Source organism: Silurus aristotelis, assembly GCF_946808225.1.
Source record: "Silurus aristotelis genome assembly, chromosome: 28".
Lineage (NCBI taxonomy): Eukaryota > Metazoa > Chordata > Actinopteri > Siluriformes > Siluridae > Silurus > Silurus aristotelis.
In genome coordinates, this window is record NC_139601.1 from 15,092,169 (window position 1) to 15,108,801 (window position 16,633).

The following is a 16,633-nucleotide window of genomic DNA, read 5'->3' on the forward strand; positions in this document are numbered from 1 at the left end:
TTTGATTGTAGATTTGCTACAATAAATCAGAAGTAGCTTGTAGTTCACTTAGTTATTTTTATCCAAAACATACTTTGACTGTAACCTAGCTAATTGTTTACATACTTTATACTTTATAAATGCAGCTAGATACTTTATCATAATACTAATTTGACTGTTCCGTAGCTAGTTTCAATCTTACGTAGCTTGGAGTGTAGCGAGATTCTTTCTCAAAACAAATTTTTACTACAATCGTAAATATTGTTGATAAATGTAAAGAAAATAACCTGTTTTTTTGGGGGGTTTTTTTGGGGGGTTTTTTTGAGCCGACGACTGTGAATGTATGTTTGTGATCGTTAATTATTTTTTTTTTTCTATTAAAATTATAATTATAATAATATAATTATATATATATATATATATAATATAATTATAATAATTATAATTATAATGCTAGCAATGTCTCAGACTATATTGATAATATTGGGAATTATCAGTTTTCACTAAGATCATGAAAATAAGTATTAATATTACCACTTGCATCACTAATCACCTCGCAAATATTTTAATCCAAGCATTTTTTTGAATAATCTCTAGCTCTGCCCCCACCAAATGTTTAACCCAAGCTATCATACAGTTTGTACTACATCAATGGAGTTGTTACTACAGTTCTTCCTGTTCTGTTCTGTTCTTTTAGAGACAGATTCATTTCATACATTTCATATAATTAGGCACTAACCACCCACACAAGGGGAAAAAAAACTGTAACGTTTTGAAAGACTTCTGGTTTCTAAAACCCATTCTTTCTTTCGCTTTACAAAAATAGCCCCATCACATTCATTGTTCCACACTTGTCATTGTAAAGAATGAGCTGAGTCTAGAGGCTCGGTGACAAATTTCAGCGAATACAGCCTACTGGTAGCAAAACAGTGGTTGAGCATGTCAGTCACCTTCAGACGTCATCTCGTAATTACTGTTTATACAGGGCCATAACTAACCTCCATTGTCAGTGCCGATAGGGCTTCCTTTAAGCTGTACCAACACTGCCATCTTTTCTCTGCTGTTTCCCAGAGAGACACGCTATTTGGACCTACTTGATAAACCACTTCATTCACTTCAGTCTTGCAGCTACAATTACACCTCCTGAATTCAACACAGCAGCTTCTAACAAAAAAAGAAAAACAAAAAGAAAATGGGAATAGGTCCCAATTATCACCTGTCTCTGTTTTTTGGCATAATTATGCTATGATTGCTCAAGCGTGCCTCGCTGAATGAAACATCCTCTTAGTTACCGCTGGAATCTTTCCTAAGGGACAGGGATGTTGTTTGCATATGAGGCTTTGGCAAGAGATATTAATCTGATTAAAAAATTAATTCTAACCTTGTGTCCCTCAGTGAGTAATAGCACAGCTGGAGGGAGGTGCAGTTAAACTTCAGAAATGGAGTTAGCTGAAATTGCTAACTTATTCTTTACTAATTTTACTAGAAAACGTTACCCTATGCGTGTGAATCCTGCTAACAACAAACAATAGTCTCTACAGATGAATTGATTGTTATTTTAAGAAGAATTTGTAAAGAAGCATAATGTGGTATGCATAAAAATATGGGTGGGGAGGGTCGGGGTTTGTATCCTTTGAAAACTCTTCATAAATTTTTGTATAAAGAGACACAAATTTGAGCCTTGATTAATTAAATGGTGCATACTGGCAAGTTTTAATCACTCAATCATTTCAATTGCACACACGAAAAGCACAATTACTAAAAATGCAAATAAGCCTTCCAGTGCAAGAGAACAAGAAACCTGCTTGATGCAGGTTGTATAAACTTTACAGCACAGGACAGGAGCTGAGCTACAGGCAATGTACTATATAATGCAACTTAGCTACAATCAGCTAGCTACACATACAGTAGCTACTTCTTTCTTCGCATATACCAGCGATGTTACGAAGTTTGGCGATGCCACAGCTTGAACCCCCGACCTTCTAATCAGTAACCTAGAGCATTAACCACTAAGCTACCACTTTCTCCAAAACAAAAACATAAAGGTACCCCATTGCAGGAAGAATTTACCTTTCAAAGTATCAGATCTCAACTCAGGCACAACTCCAGTTCCCAGTAGTCACCATGGACTCCAAATATAGCCACCACAGACTTAAATTTCCATACACACTCATACTCATCCTATCTTCACTTTAAATTATTTATTTAATTACACAAACAAATTATTTAAGCACACAGGCAAATGAGACAACCCTTGTAAAGTATACATTATCCATTACTGTTTATGATCATTTCATAAAATATTTCATTAAACCGCTAAGCCTTTGTTACATTGTGCTGACCTGTATTCATCCTTGATTTTGATTCTTGCCTTGCCAAATCTGATTTTTGTCTGCATGTTGCAGGAACCTGTGCCCATTTTACTGACCCTATTTGCCGGTTTTAATTGGTTTTAGTCGTTTGAATAGTTTTCACTTTCCTTCAACTGCTTTAGATGACAAAAAACTATTGTTTGATTCCAGTTGTTACTGTAACATATACTGTATAAGAGATAAAGTACTGAATATAAGACAGGAAGTAAAAATAGTTCTTTTATTAGCTTAAATACACAAACCATGTACTTCAGTCAAAGTAGAGATAAAATTTTACTTCAGTAAAAGTGCACCATCTGAAATTTCACTTGAGTAAAAGAACAAAAGTATTTGCCTTTAAATGTACATAAGTATCCAACGTACTGTCATATATTATGTCTATAATGTTCCTTTTTGTAATTTTTGTGACAAGACTATTTGCTTAATCAACTCAGTTTATGTGAAAACTCTTAGAAATGTTACTCTTAGCACACCAATCTACAGTATTAATAGAATAATATTAATTAATCAAACACTGATTGATATCCATTAAAATTAAAATGAACCCCAAACCTCCTATTCGTCTACTTTAAAAAAAAACACGCAAATAAGGCAAGTTAGAGTCAGAAGTTTCATACCTTCTTCATCGTTCCGCTTGCTGTTGAACTGATGCTAAACTGCATGCTCATGCTAAGTACATACCACCAGGCAGCGATCAAAACAAGTTATTAGCCGAACGTGTGCTCTACCCTGATTGGTGTCTTGCTGAGTGTTTGACCAGTTACGTTTATTTATTTATTTTTTTTCGCAAAATGTAGTTGAGTAAAAAGTATAGTAAAAAGATATTTGACTTTAAAATGTAGTAAAGTAAAGTCAAAGTCTACCTAAATGGAAATACTTCAGTAGAGTACAGATACACAAAAAACAACTTAAGTACAAAGACAAATAAAATTTTCTTTGTAACTGTCCACCATTGGCTAAAAGCAACACCCAATGACATGCATTCCTACTCAAATGTGCTGCTAAAATTCTTTTCTCTACAATCTTACAGAGTGCAAGAGCTCAAACATGCACAGTGGATGAAAAGGTCAGTGTCTGTTAGTAGTTTTAGTTTTAATTTAAAGGAGACTACAGTATATGTACAGTAGGAAGTACAGTATTTTTGGACAGTTTTGTCTGATAGGTCACTGGCACTCTTTAAATTAACATATAAGTTTAAACCAGCTCAATTTAATTAGTTTATTTATTTGGAAAAGATTGAAACATGTCTGTGAAAACCCCTCATACTTGTAACTTGATTCTTGCAATGTTTCCTGAAGTCTATATATTTAAAGTGATGTATGTTATACACATTTGTGCCCTGTGTCCGATTACGGTACATTACAGCATCACACAATGCAAACTAGCAATGCCGTAAAAAATGGTAGGAAGTATAAAAAACAGTCACCAAAATGTTTACAAATGTACACATTTTAACACTTTATTAAAAGTATAATTAACAATAAAGCTAATGTTAAAGTTGAGACTCTGTGCAGATTATTATTTTTTTTTTTTTCACAAGATACCTAACCAAGATTCATAATTTTTCTTTTTCCTTGTTAGATGTATTGATTGGTAATTCCTCTTTTTTCCACCTAAATCATTTATTTATTAGTTTGCTTGTTTGTTTTAATGATTTTCCTTTAACTTTAGTTGTCAAGTCAAGTCAAGTTTATTTGTATAGCGCTTTTCACAACAGACATTGTCTCAAAGCAGCTTTACAGAAAACAACAGTGAAGGTGAATGGTGTGCGTTTGTCCCTGATGAGCAGCCGTGGCGAAAGTGGCAAGGAAAAACTCCCTTGGATGATATGAGGAAGAAACCTTGAGAGGAACCAGACTCAAAGGGGAACCCATCCTCATTTGGGTGACATCAAGAGTTTGGTCATAAATCTTTCAACAATACAGAACAATTTGTGATCATCATAGATCCAGCATCAGCTTCTCCATGCCAGCGCCTTTAAACACTCGGCATCTACTTCTCCATGATCATCCATAGGTCCACAATCTTCACGAGGTGGGACGTGACTGGAGCTGGCCAAACCTCAGGATGCCTCGGGATGGGGAGAGAAAGAGAAGCAGTGGAGAGGAATTAGCGTAGCTGCTGTTCATGATATTAACAGCACAAGTTGATAATGTGCATGTGATCAGATGTTCTGGAGCACAAGGTTATGATGTGATGTGTGTGATGTGTGTTATGTGTAGGCTTTGCTAAAAAGATATTTTTTTAATCTACACTTAAACTGGGAGAGTGTATCTGAACCCCGAACACTGTCAGGAAGACTATTCCAGAGTTTAGGAGCTAAATGTGAAAATGCTCTACCGCCTTTAGTGGACTTTGCTATTCTAGGAACTACTAGAAGCCCAGAGTTTTGAGATCTCAGGGAGCGTGACGGATTGTAGCGTGTTGAAAGACTGGATAGATACATGGGAGCCAAACCATTTAGTGCTTTATAAGTGAGTAGCAGTAGTTTGTAGACTATTCCAAACTTAACAGGAAGCCAATGTAGGGACGATAAGATTGGGGTTATATGATCGTGTTTTCTTGACCTAGTAAGAACTCTTGTTGCCGCATTCTAAACTAACTGAAGCTTGTTTATTAATGATGCAGGACATCCACCTAGTAATGCATTACAGTAGTCTATTCTAGAGGTCATAAACGCATGGACGAGCTTCTCTGCATCAGATATAGATAACATATTTCTTAGCTTAGAAATATTTCTAAGGTGAAAGAAGGCTGTTTTTGTAACTTGATTGATGTGATTTTTAAAAGATGTCTAAAATAACTAGTTGTCTTTTGCTTCTTCCCCCAAGCTTTCAGCCACCTTAAAACAGAAAGACTGAACACACCTTGTTTGCAGATTTTGCACAACAAAAAAAATGCAACTAAAGCCGTTAAAATGTTTTGATATGCAGGATTTAAAAAGCCTTTGCACTTTATTCTATGTCCACATTAGCTCTGTGTACTGCTTAGCGCTGCACAATAATTCAGTGTTCTTGTAGTTGTGTAGTTTGCACAAACTTGCAATTAATGTAGCCATGAGTGTAGGACTGCTTGTCTTAGTATTGTCATGTTCTGTGTAATTTTGTGCTGTGTCCTGTCTTATGCAGCACGACAATCCTCATTTCAGTGCTGTACCAACCCTATATGGCTGAAATGACAATAAAAGCCAATTGACTTTATCAAGAAAAAACGTAGTCAGCCCCCCCCCCCCCCCCCCAGAAAATGCAATAGCTTACCCGAGAACAACCTACAATGTAATTCACTGCACTAAATCACTTATTCAGGTGAGTTCATCAAAATGAAATATTAACATGGTGGGCATCGTTCCAAAACAACGCTACATCCTGTCACACAGTAAATACAATGCGGCTTTGTCAACTTTTCGTTTCTTAGATTGTTTGTATTTGCATTAGTCAATAACAGCATTGGAGCAAGGGATTCATAACTGGCTGTTTTTATTTAGTACAAAGCAGTTACAGGCTTTTAAGATTCTGCTCACTGGCACCAGCTGTTCAAAAATATGTTCCTTTTTTTTTCAGCAAACCATCCTTGCGTTTATTTATTTATCTGCTAACAAAATTGAGGACTGTGTGGTTCGTTCAGAAAGGCAGCCTTTGGTGGTATTGGGAAATCCCATTTCTATAGCGAAGCAAGTCCGCTTTTGAAAGTGATGGATCACACGTGATTAGATTAATGCTGACAGGATTCTATTATCGGATGGAAACTGTAGATTTAAAGCGGATTAAGGTCGTACGACTCGGCAATGAATGAACTGTGAGCCCTAGCTATGAGCTTAATGATACAAAATCACTTTGCTAGAAATCAAGTGGTTCCTACAGAAAAGAGACACCACTCAGTGATGTGCACAAGTTTCGTAAATAATCAATCCTCTGAGATAATACAGACTAAACATGTTTTTTAGTTTGTGCAATGAATTTTTTTGAATAATTTGTAGCTATTCTGGCTTCTCGCATGGTCAAGTTTTTTGTTCGGTTACACATTGGAAAATGCGTGATGCGTTGTTCTTTTAAAAGCTTCTACATTTTGTTTTTGAGAAACAATTTGCACTGTGTGCCACGCAGACCTCAGAAGAACACTCACATTCATTATGTGTACAGTCGTCTTCTCCACAGGGGTTTGATGAAATGCACTTTTGTAAAATTAGGCCACTCATTTCGCATGCCCTAAAAATTGCTATTGTGGCTTGTTAAAGGCTTCAGAATCTTTTCTGAAAATTAAGAGATTCTGTTGTCAGAATAAGGACATGATGTTCTTTGGAACAATTATTTTATTAAGGAATCAATAAATACACTCCACAAAGAGTTTTTAAATAAAGTATATTTTAATACTCTGAACATAAAGACATGAACATGCACAGTTATTGTTAATTTTCCTCCACACACACACACACACACACACACACACACACACACACACACAGTATACATACGTACATTAATATGTTAAAGTTCATGGCAATACAGGCTACAAATATACTTTTATCGGGCTACTGTTTTTTGTATATTCACCCCCTTGATTTTTGTATTAATATGTCTCACATATTATGAGACAAGTTCAATCAACATTTGCTGTTTGCATTAGTCAATACACCTGCAAGTGTTTTTTATTTATTTATTTTTTAGGTTTTGGACCACTATGTAATATTGGTATATGAGTTAAATAAGTCTTTTTTTGCACTGTATCATGCTTTCATCTTTGCTTTATTTGGATTCTAATGACACCTTGTTATGCCACAATTCATTTCGTTGGCCAAACGTTTGTGAACACCGGTCCATCACACCTATATGTGGTTCTTCCCCAAATTGTTCTCATAATGATGAAAGTACACAATTGCATAGAATGTGTTTATATCAAGTTGCATTATAATTTGGGATGAATTGGAACAATAGCTGCACCCCAGTGTGCCTCAAGCACCATCAGTACCTGGCCTCTGTAATTCTCGAGTAGCTGTATGAGCAAAAATCCCTACAGCTGTGTCACAAACTCTAAAAGAAATGGTTATTATGACAATAAATGGTAGGTAAAGTTTTTTTTTTTTAAATTGCATATTGGTCAGGTATTTAAAACAGTTGGTGGTATAGTATATTTATTTACAGAATTATGACTTTAAAGGAGTTCATTTCAGTTCCTGGTTATAATGACTAACGCTAAAATGAACTTTTATGGGATTATATGTTCTAAAATGAAAGAAACTAGCATGATATTTTGTCTTTACCAATGTGGTTGTATTTCAAGTGTCATGAAAGGGTTATGTAATTGGCACTTCATGGATTCCATTGAAACACTTTATGTCACCTCATGATTACACATTTTTCAGTTAAACATCCAAAAACATATCCAGGAACTATAGAAAATCCAGCATCTGCTAACTCTGTGAAACCTATACTCAAGGATACACAGTGGCAAATATAAGAAATGTTCAGTCTTGCTCAAATCAATATTGGTTTGCATAGACCAATGTCACATTTTATCAACTGAACACTGCTCATTTATTCCCCATGTTGCTAGGTTATGCACAAGTTACACTTCAGCTCTGGCTTACTGGTAATCCGGAGTGATTTCAAACCAGTAAATTAGACTGGCAACAGTGACTCCGATATTGCCGCTTTTCCTTCACCACCACCACATTCAATATCCCACGCAATAAGTTGTACTGATTTCTACTAAGGTCAGACATCCGCTGGAACGATTTTCAGACACAGAAGTTGATGAAACTTTTAATGCAACCTTGATTTAAAAAATAAAATAAAATTCTTTGCTTTTGTCTGTGCCTCTATCAGTCCGCTTGTTGAAGATGGTTGCCAGATTATTCCTGTCAAGGCTATTGGCCTCTAATAGGAGGAACACACACTATTCATCAAACTATAACCCATTTTATTTCCTTTATACTATTGAAACCTATATGACAAGTTCTAAAAGACTTTGTATTTATTTGGTATCAAATCAGAATGCTGATATTGTGCAAAATAATAGAAAAGACATGCCTCTGCATACTGCAGCTTCTAAAGCAATTGAGCTAAAGTGATGAACACCTTTCTTTCGAAAGATTTTCTTTCATTGAGTATTTTGTTGAGGAGGCATTGAGACACTGTCTAGCTCTGTGTCTGCTTCTCGGCGTTGCTCCCGGTGAAGGATTTAAACTTGTATGTGAAGCAAGCATATCCTCGGCGCGCTTCAAGCTAACTAGTGTTTAAAAATACACAAGTGTATCAATCCTCTTTTTTTTTTTTTTTTTTACATTTGCCTGCCCAAACTATATCAACTTAGCTGACTTATATTCCTATATAATCTAGTTCAAGAATATATATATTCTAATAATATATATATTCTATCCAATCAGATTCTAGATATTACACGCTAGTCAGAGCTTACAACTCACATCTGTAGCAAAACTGCACAAATTCAAATATATTTGTGTGGATTTATTAACTGTTTTGTTATTCCACAGTGGCTCAGTAGAAGAAAAAAGAAATTTATTTGGTTGCGGATACACTTACAAAGACATTTACAAAACAAACTTAAAAAAAAAAAAACCTGGACATTTAACAGGTTAGCCAAAACAGTTGAAAACAATTACTAAGATTAAAAAAAGAAACGTTTACACTTTTGCATTTCCTTTGCTGTAGAATCTGCAAAGAAACCCCACAATTTGCTTTTATTTCAGCTCCCAACAGAAAGCAGAATACACGGAAAAGTAAAATTTACAAAAAAGCCCTGAAAACTGAGGGACATGACTGTGGTTCATAATGATGTTATTAATAGTTGGTGTGAAATTCTGTAATACTTGGTGTGTAAACTGTACTGTTTAACAATATATTATTTACAATTCAGATGTACTTTGACCTGGATTAGTCTGAATAAATAAGTATAATATGAATTTGCTTCAGTGTAAAGAAACAAAGCTCACATTGTCACATCAAATCCTTTCCATCTTTACAGTAGTCAAAGCTCACTGCCATCCAATCAATGTTTGCCTACCCCATAGTACTAAAGAGACAATTCATGAATAAATAGCTTGTAGGTGTGTCTTTGCATGTCACATTTACCCCAAATTCTTAAATCTGCATCTAAATTTGCATCTGAGATGCAAAGATGTAAATATCTGTTACATTATAATATAATATAAATACATCATTTCTAAATATCCCATAAGTCTATAACTGGTGACAGTAGATATAATTTACATCAGTTTATCCTTCTCAAACCACTTATTAACCATCTGTGGTTTGTGGTAGGGCATCCTGGAAGAGACCACGCCCATCAGAGCAAGCAAGTCATAGTTCTTAATGCAGCTAGCTTGGATTTTTGTTCTCTTCTTACAAGCTTTGAGTATGGATTTTTAGTTTAGTTTTACTGTTGGTTCTGTCTCCATTGTTTTTCTTACAATTTGTAGATTTCCTTTCAGTGTTTACCTGCTTGGTGTTTCTTCTTGCCAATCATATTGTGCATTCGTGAATGCTGTGCTACAATTTTCTAATTGTGGATATGTTCTTTAATGTCGGCTGGCCTGTGTATTGACCCCAATATTAAACTATAGCGAAGATTTTTTTTATTGCAAATAATACATTCTGTTCCCATACTTGAGTACTTACTCACCATTTTAAGTTGCTCATTGCAGTTTCAGCCACTTAAAAGATTTTACTGTGCAGTATTTTAAGATATCAGAATAATGATAAGAATGACTAAAGTATAAATGACTTCCGATGCAAAAATACAACAGATTTAAAAAAAGTATGGCGCTAAACATCTGGCTGCAGCTTTGCCAGAGTAATTTAAATAGGGATAAAGTGGAGGCGTACTGAGCGTTCAACCATGTCGACGTGAGCATTAGCACAGCAGTAGAGTCAGGTCATGGGGTGTTCGTGTGATGAATCTGAATTATAGGAAATATTAAGGAGAGTTAAAAAAATTAAAGAAATTCAAAGCTCTTAAATAGGACAAAGGAAATCTGGATAACATTCCAACCTTCATACATAAAGGCCTCAGCTCTGTTAAATCTTTTTTATCAACCAGGTTTTGGTGCATCTACAGATTGAATGAGTTGCGGTTGAGTGCGCAAGTTGACAATGAAGATAAAATAAAGAACATAAATAAATTCAATAACAGGAAGCAAAACCGGTAAAGTCACAGATGGTTAATAGAATTAAAAATGAATTACAATTTTGTTTTATTGTTGACATTTTGTGTCATTGTAAACTTGTATGTCCAGTGATGTTTTTCTAACATTACATAATTTCTCTTGTTTAGTTTTTTTTTCTTTGTCACTCAGAATCCATAGAGGGTTTGACTGTACACTACATTCACTCTCCATAATAACTGCTACATTGTGTTATATTGAGAAATTAGATAATAAGATTTATTTTTATTTCTTTTAATTGTCTATCATTAATATCTTTCAGAGATGTTTTTTTCCAACTTTGTTTTCACAAACAGGAGATAATTATTGCTACTAGTCTAAATATATTTTATGATTAAGTTTCTAGTGTTTTTTTCCCACCTGTAATTACAAAAGTTAATTATTCAATTTCTCTATAAGTAAAACTTGATGGTCTGGCAATTATTTTAAATTAATTAATTAGATTTGTAGCATATTTCTAATGTCTTAAGTCACTTACAAAGCATATAAAATTATATATTATCAAATATAATTATAAGCTGATATCTATATACTTATTTATTCACTTGTTTGTTGGTTCAATTTCATACTCATAAAGTTGCTCCCAAGCTAATTACATATCTATTTTTTTATCAACAATTTGTGATGATACAAAATAAATAAATAAATAAATAATAATAGTAATAATAATAATAATATTATACATACAGTCATTTATTTTTATTTCTAAAACCCAAGATTGCATAACAGGATGTAACCAAAACAAAGTTAATTAAATAATTTCGACATACAGTGGATAATTTACTTTTAATTATTATAACTAGCATTGTTTTTGTTTTCTGTGTATTTCTTTTCAAAGCTACCTGTGATAATGTATTGCAGTAAAAAACGTAAACGTACTCGGCTGTAGGGATAACACACTGCAGGTCATTAGTCACTGTAAAATAGGCTTCGTTAATAAGATTGTTTCAGCAGGTTTAAAATGGCATCAGCATAAATGCAGACGTCCCTGCAGGCTGCACTAACTATTGTATTACTTACACACGAATCTGGTGCAGCACAGTTGTGAAAACAGCTGTAGGCAATTTTAGGCCTCATTTTACAGTAAATGTAGGAATCACAAAGTACACGTGAAGTAACATTTAAATAACTATGCCATATGTTTACAAATAATAATCAAATGCTGAACGTATGTACTTTGCCATGCTGCTCCTGCAACAATGTGCACTCTTGGGCGCTTTACAAGCGAATGTGCGCAGACACATGAGCTTAGCCTCTCAACTCAGTCTTTAATTACACCCATATTAAACCTGCTGCTTTTTCAAGAGGGTTGCAATTCTTCCCTCTGCGTTTCAGCACAAGAAATTGAGGGCAGCCAACAAAGCCATCCTCTAAGCACCTGAATACATCCTGTTGTGTCAAGTTGATTAGAAAACGCCACTGAAGTACCATTGCCACCCTATTCACATGTGAAAAAGCAGCTACCCGGGACTTCTGAGAATGCAGGCTTTAAGAATAAAAAAAAATATCTTCTGGAATAAACATGACAAACAATATAATGAAAAAGGAAAGAAGTGTAATTTCTGCTGCATATAAATGACTTGGTTAGAAACAGAGACAGGTTTTTAAATAGGTTGTAGCTGGAGAGTACAAACAGATATGTATTCTGTGTGTGTTATGCATTTATTAAGGCATGTCTGTGTGTCATTTCAGGGCAAATGAAATCTTTTTCAAAGTTGACTGTAATCTAAGAGTTTAGTTTCTTTATGCTTATAGTTCCTAACTTTTAATAAATTCAACTTTGAAAATTAAACAATGAAGTAGAATAATGTAGATTTAAACAGCCTGGGATAGATTCAGCCTCAGCATCAGTCATAACATAACAATCCGTGTATTTTCTGTCACAAGTAATTGAAAATCCCAAAATATCCAAATATTAATATATTTGATAGCATTTACCCCCCCCCCCCCCCCAAAAAAATAAAAAAAATAAAAAATTGTGTCTTACATTTGCCTTTCATTTTAGAGCTATTACTAAAAGTAAACATCTGAAGTGAAAGAAATTGTCAATGTATTCAAGTGTGGTATAATTAATAGAAATGATCAGTAATCTAAACGTGTGTATGTCCAAAATATGTCAAAATACAACAAAATGTATTCTGTCTGTAACAATTCTGATCAATTTTACCCAATGATCTGGATGGGTAGATTCATCAAGTAATAACTCCAGGGTTCGTGCTTCAAACCTGAGCTGAAATGATAGAAATCCATGGAGTTTTGCACATTTCTTCTCAGAGGTTTTTTTCATACCAGTAGGTGATTTGACACTAATTTTCACCTAGATGTTAATGATACTCAAAAGGGAACTTATCTTCATCTGGGTGGCATCGAATGTCCATCCATTACATTTGAATAGATTGATTACCTTGCTCTTGATATGCATAACCCGTTGTGTGTCTTTTGAATCCCATTTTGAACTATTGCAATTGTGTTTTTTCGCCCTGCCCAACCCTGTACCTGCATCTGCCCAGTGTTTTTCACATTAACATTAAAGAGAAGCAGTTCAAACATACAGTACATACTTTTATTATATAAGAAACATAAAACAAATCCCTACTAAATACTACCTAATAATTACCACTTATTATGCTTATTTTCTAGAAACAGCATGGATTTTTTTACACAGGCTCTGTATCAAGCAAACACCAAAACTGGTTAACTGTTTACTGGAGGAAAAATAAACAAGACCGCTAACTGATTCTGTAACAAATGTAACCTGAAATATTAGAGAATTACTTGAAGCACAACAATACTGCGGGTTCCAGTTGTTCCAGATGTCTGAGTTGATATCAAGTGGCCTATATGGATTCAGTTTATACTAAATAACTACTTTTTTTTTAGAAAAAAAAAATACTATCAGTTGTCAATGGAGAGCCATGAGAAAGAAGATGATGTCATTTATTTGACACCCCAGCACACAGACTTCTCTGTCTTTATGCTTAGCTTCTCGATATCAGTCAAACTAACATTTTTCTTTTTGCTTTGTAGGATTAGCAATTCTGGTCTAGTGATTCCTGCATCGCTTTAGATCGATGGTACAGGATATCTCTTAGACCTTCACACCACATTCTGCCTCATGGGATTTACAGCTCAGGTCACATTAAATGATCAGGCATCCACCTGAGCCAAAAAAGTTGCTGAATGTTGCGCAAGGGACTGATGTTGATTTCATGGACTTTATGTATGGTCAGCAACATCCTGCTGAAAAAAGCCAGGCGTGAAGATGATGCTGAGCACGGCCCAAGGTTACAGTTATGGGTCATTATTAAGCACTTATTGATTAAGGGATAAATCAGTATCTGTGGCTTCTACAATATATGATGCAATTCACTTCTTCTTTAGAAATATATGTAAGGTGCTTTTAATAATTAACATTTTCACAAAGCAAATTTATTGAAATCTAGATATAGATTTACATCCCTAATGAGAAATCCTCTGACTCCCGACAGTGGCAAAGGAAAAACTGCCTGATATGATTTATTCTAAACACACAGCTGTTCTCAAGCTTTGTGTGACTATCTTAGTTTTGTCTCCTCCGTCCTGTCACCAGCCTGTTTCCTGATTGTGCCCAGGTGCTGTCTGGTAAGTCCTTGATTATTTTTTTAATACCGTGGTGTGTATTATTATTGTGAGCATGTACACATAATCAATAATCATCTGCTAGGAAAATGTGAAATGTGTAACAATGTAGTAACACAATCTTATATAGTGTACAGCATATAATAAGAGACAAACTAGCACTTATAAAGAACAATCTTAATGATTCTTTCTAACCACATTATCTGTGGAAAGCTGCTTTAAGACATTGTCCATTGTAAAAAAGTTCTATACAAATACATATGAATTGAATTGTATTTAAATTGAATGACCAGTTCTACAGGCAAAGCTTGAGGAAATGGAAATGAATGTAATGTCATTAAAGAAATTAAGCTGCTTTACTGACTATTACAAATCTGCACTATTGGGTTTTTTAAAAAACAACAGGAACGAATCCCTAAATATAACATGTTCCCTCCTTTATTCATTTTATAAATTTTTTTAAACTAAAACTATTAATACACAACTGTGCAGAATATTAATTCTTACTCCCGTTTGATACCCCACACTCCAGAACACAAAATACTCGTCTGCAATCCACCAGTGAATGGAAGGACAAGTTGTGTGAGTGTTTTACAGTTCTGATTTAGTTTTATCCTAGCTTGATGTTGTCTCCCTGTAATTCAACCCCTAGTATACAATATTATCAATAAACAAATGCTCGATTATTCCATGCTCCATGCTGGTTTTATCCAATTGCATTTTATCGGCTTGCTTGCATTTAAAGACAGATGAGGAAAAAACCTTAGCAGGGAACCAAGCTCCCAAAAGGGAATGCATCCTTCTCTGAGTGACAGCTTCTGGGTAAAGAGTTATGGAGTTATATATTTATATTTATATACATACAATAGGCATTATGCAGAATATATAAGTATGTTGAGTGTGTATTCCTGGATAATTATGCAATTAAAAATAAGTAAAAAGAAGCCAAAGGTGAATAAAATAAATAGTAGCTATGTGCAGCTGTCATGCTCGTCCTGCTGGGAAAAAAAAGAAAAACAATAGAAACCCCTATAAGATGTACACCATATTGCCAAAAGTATTGGGTCACCTGTTCATAAATACGATTCTTAAACATTGCATTACACCCAATTTGCTCTTATAATTCCCTCCACTCTTCTGGGAAGATGTTCCACTCGATTTTGGAGTGTGCTTATGGATATTTGTGTTCTTCAGGCATTAGGGTATTATGAAAGGCAGGTACTGATGTAGGTGAGGAGACCTGGGGTGCAGTCAGCCTTCCAATTCATCCCAAAGGTGTTCAGTATGGATGAGATCAGAGCTCTATAGCAGGCCACTCAAGATCTTCCTCTCCAAAGCATGTCAACCATATATTCAAGGAGGTCAATTTGTGCATTGCCATGCTGAAACAGTTTTAGGTTTCCAAGTTCAAGTGAATGCAAAATGTTATTATAGCGCATCTAATCTTATACAATTGAGCGCCTCCAGCTTTGTGGTAACAGTTTGGAAAAGAACCACATATAGCAGGAAAGTTCAGGTGACTCAATACTTTTGGCAATATAGTGTATAGTGGTTTCAATAGCTACACTGAGAATTGTATTGGTTTTAATGGAAACTGTAATGTTCCTGCTGGCCCTCTACCAGGAATTTGTTGCATTTGGTATAAAGAACACATTTGGATCACATTCATTCATCATTTTCTCCCGCTTATCCGTAATCCGGGTCGCGGGGGCAGCAGTCTAAGCAGGCCCCCGCCTTCGACTGCTGCCCAATCCTCACAGCACAGTCCCTTACGGTCCCTCCTGCAGGTGGTAAGCCCACGGGAAGGTGGCCCCACGTCACTCCCACGTCACGGACCTTGCTCAAGGGCCCAAGAGTGGCAGCTTGGCGATACCGGGGCTTTAACCCCAGACCTTCCGATCAGCAACCCAGCGCCTTAACCGCTGGAGCCACCACTCCCCCCATTTGGATCACATGTTGGTTTTTATTAAACACCAGTAGTAATGTTTACAATCTCTAAAGGAAACCACTTGGTAATGGGTTTAATTGTTTACGGCTGATTGAACAGGTTAACAGGTATTTGCTGTCCAAACTACATTTTTTTTTTTTATCACTTTATTGAGTAAATCAGATCCAAAACATATACTGTACATCTTGCAGATCTAAGAAAAAGAACATTTCCAGCACACATGCAGACAGCAAGCAAACATGTAGACATGCAAACAGTTATGATTATGACTGTGTTTTTCCAACAGACTTCTATACACATACTAGAGTATCAAAAGCATACAAGGCATCAGTACAAAGTTTATATGCAATTAAATTAGATCTAGTGGTTTTGTAGTGTGCAATCATTAAGATTGATATATAAATAAATACTGCACAGAGACCAGACTTAGTCTGGACTTAGCAGAGGTAAAGTGAAAGCTGCTTCCTAAGAAATATTGCAGAAGTAATAGAAAGAGGTGAAGAGATTCTCCATGAGGGTTCTTAAGCTGTCACTAAG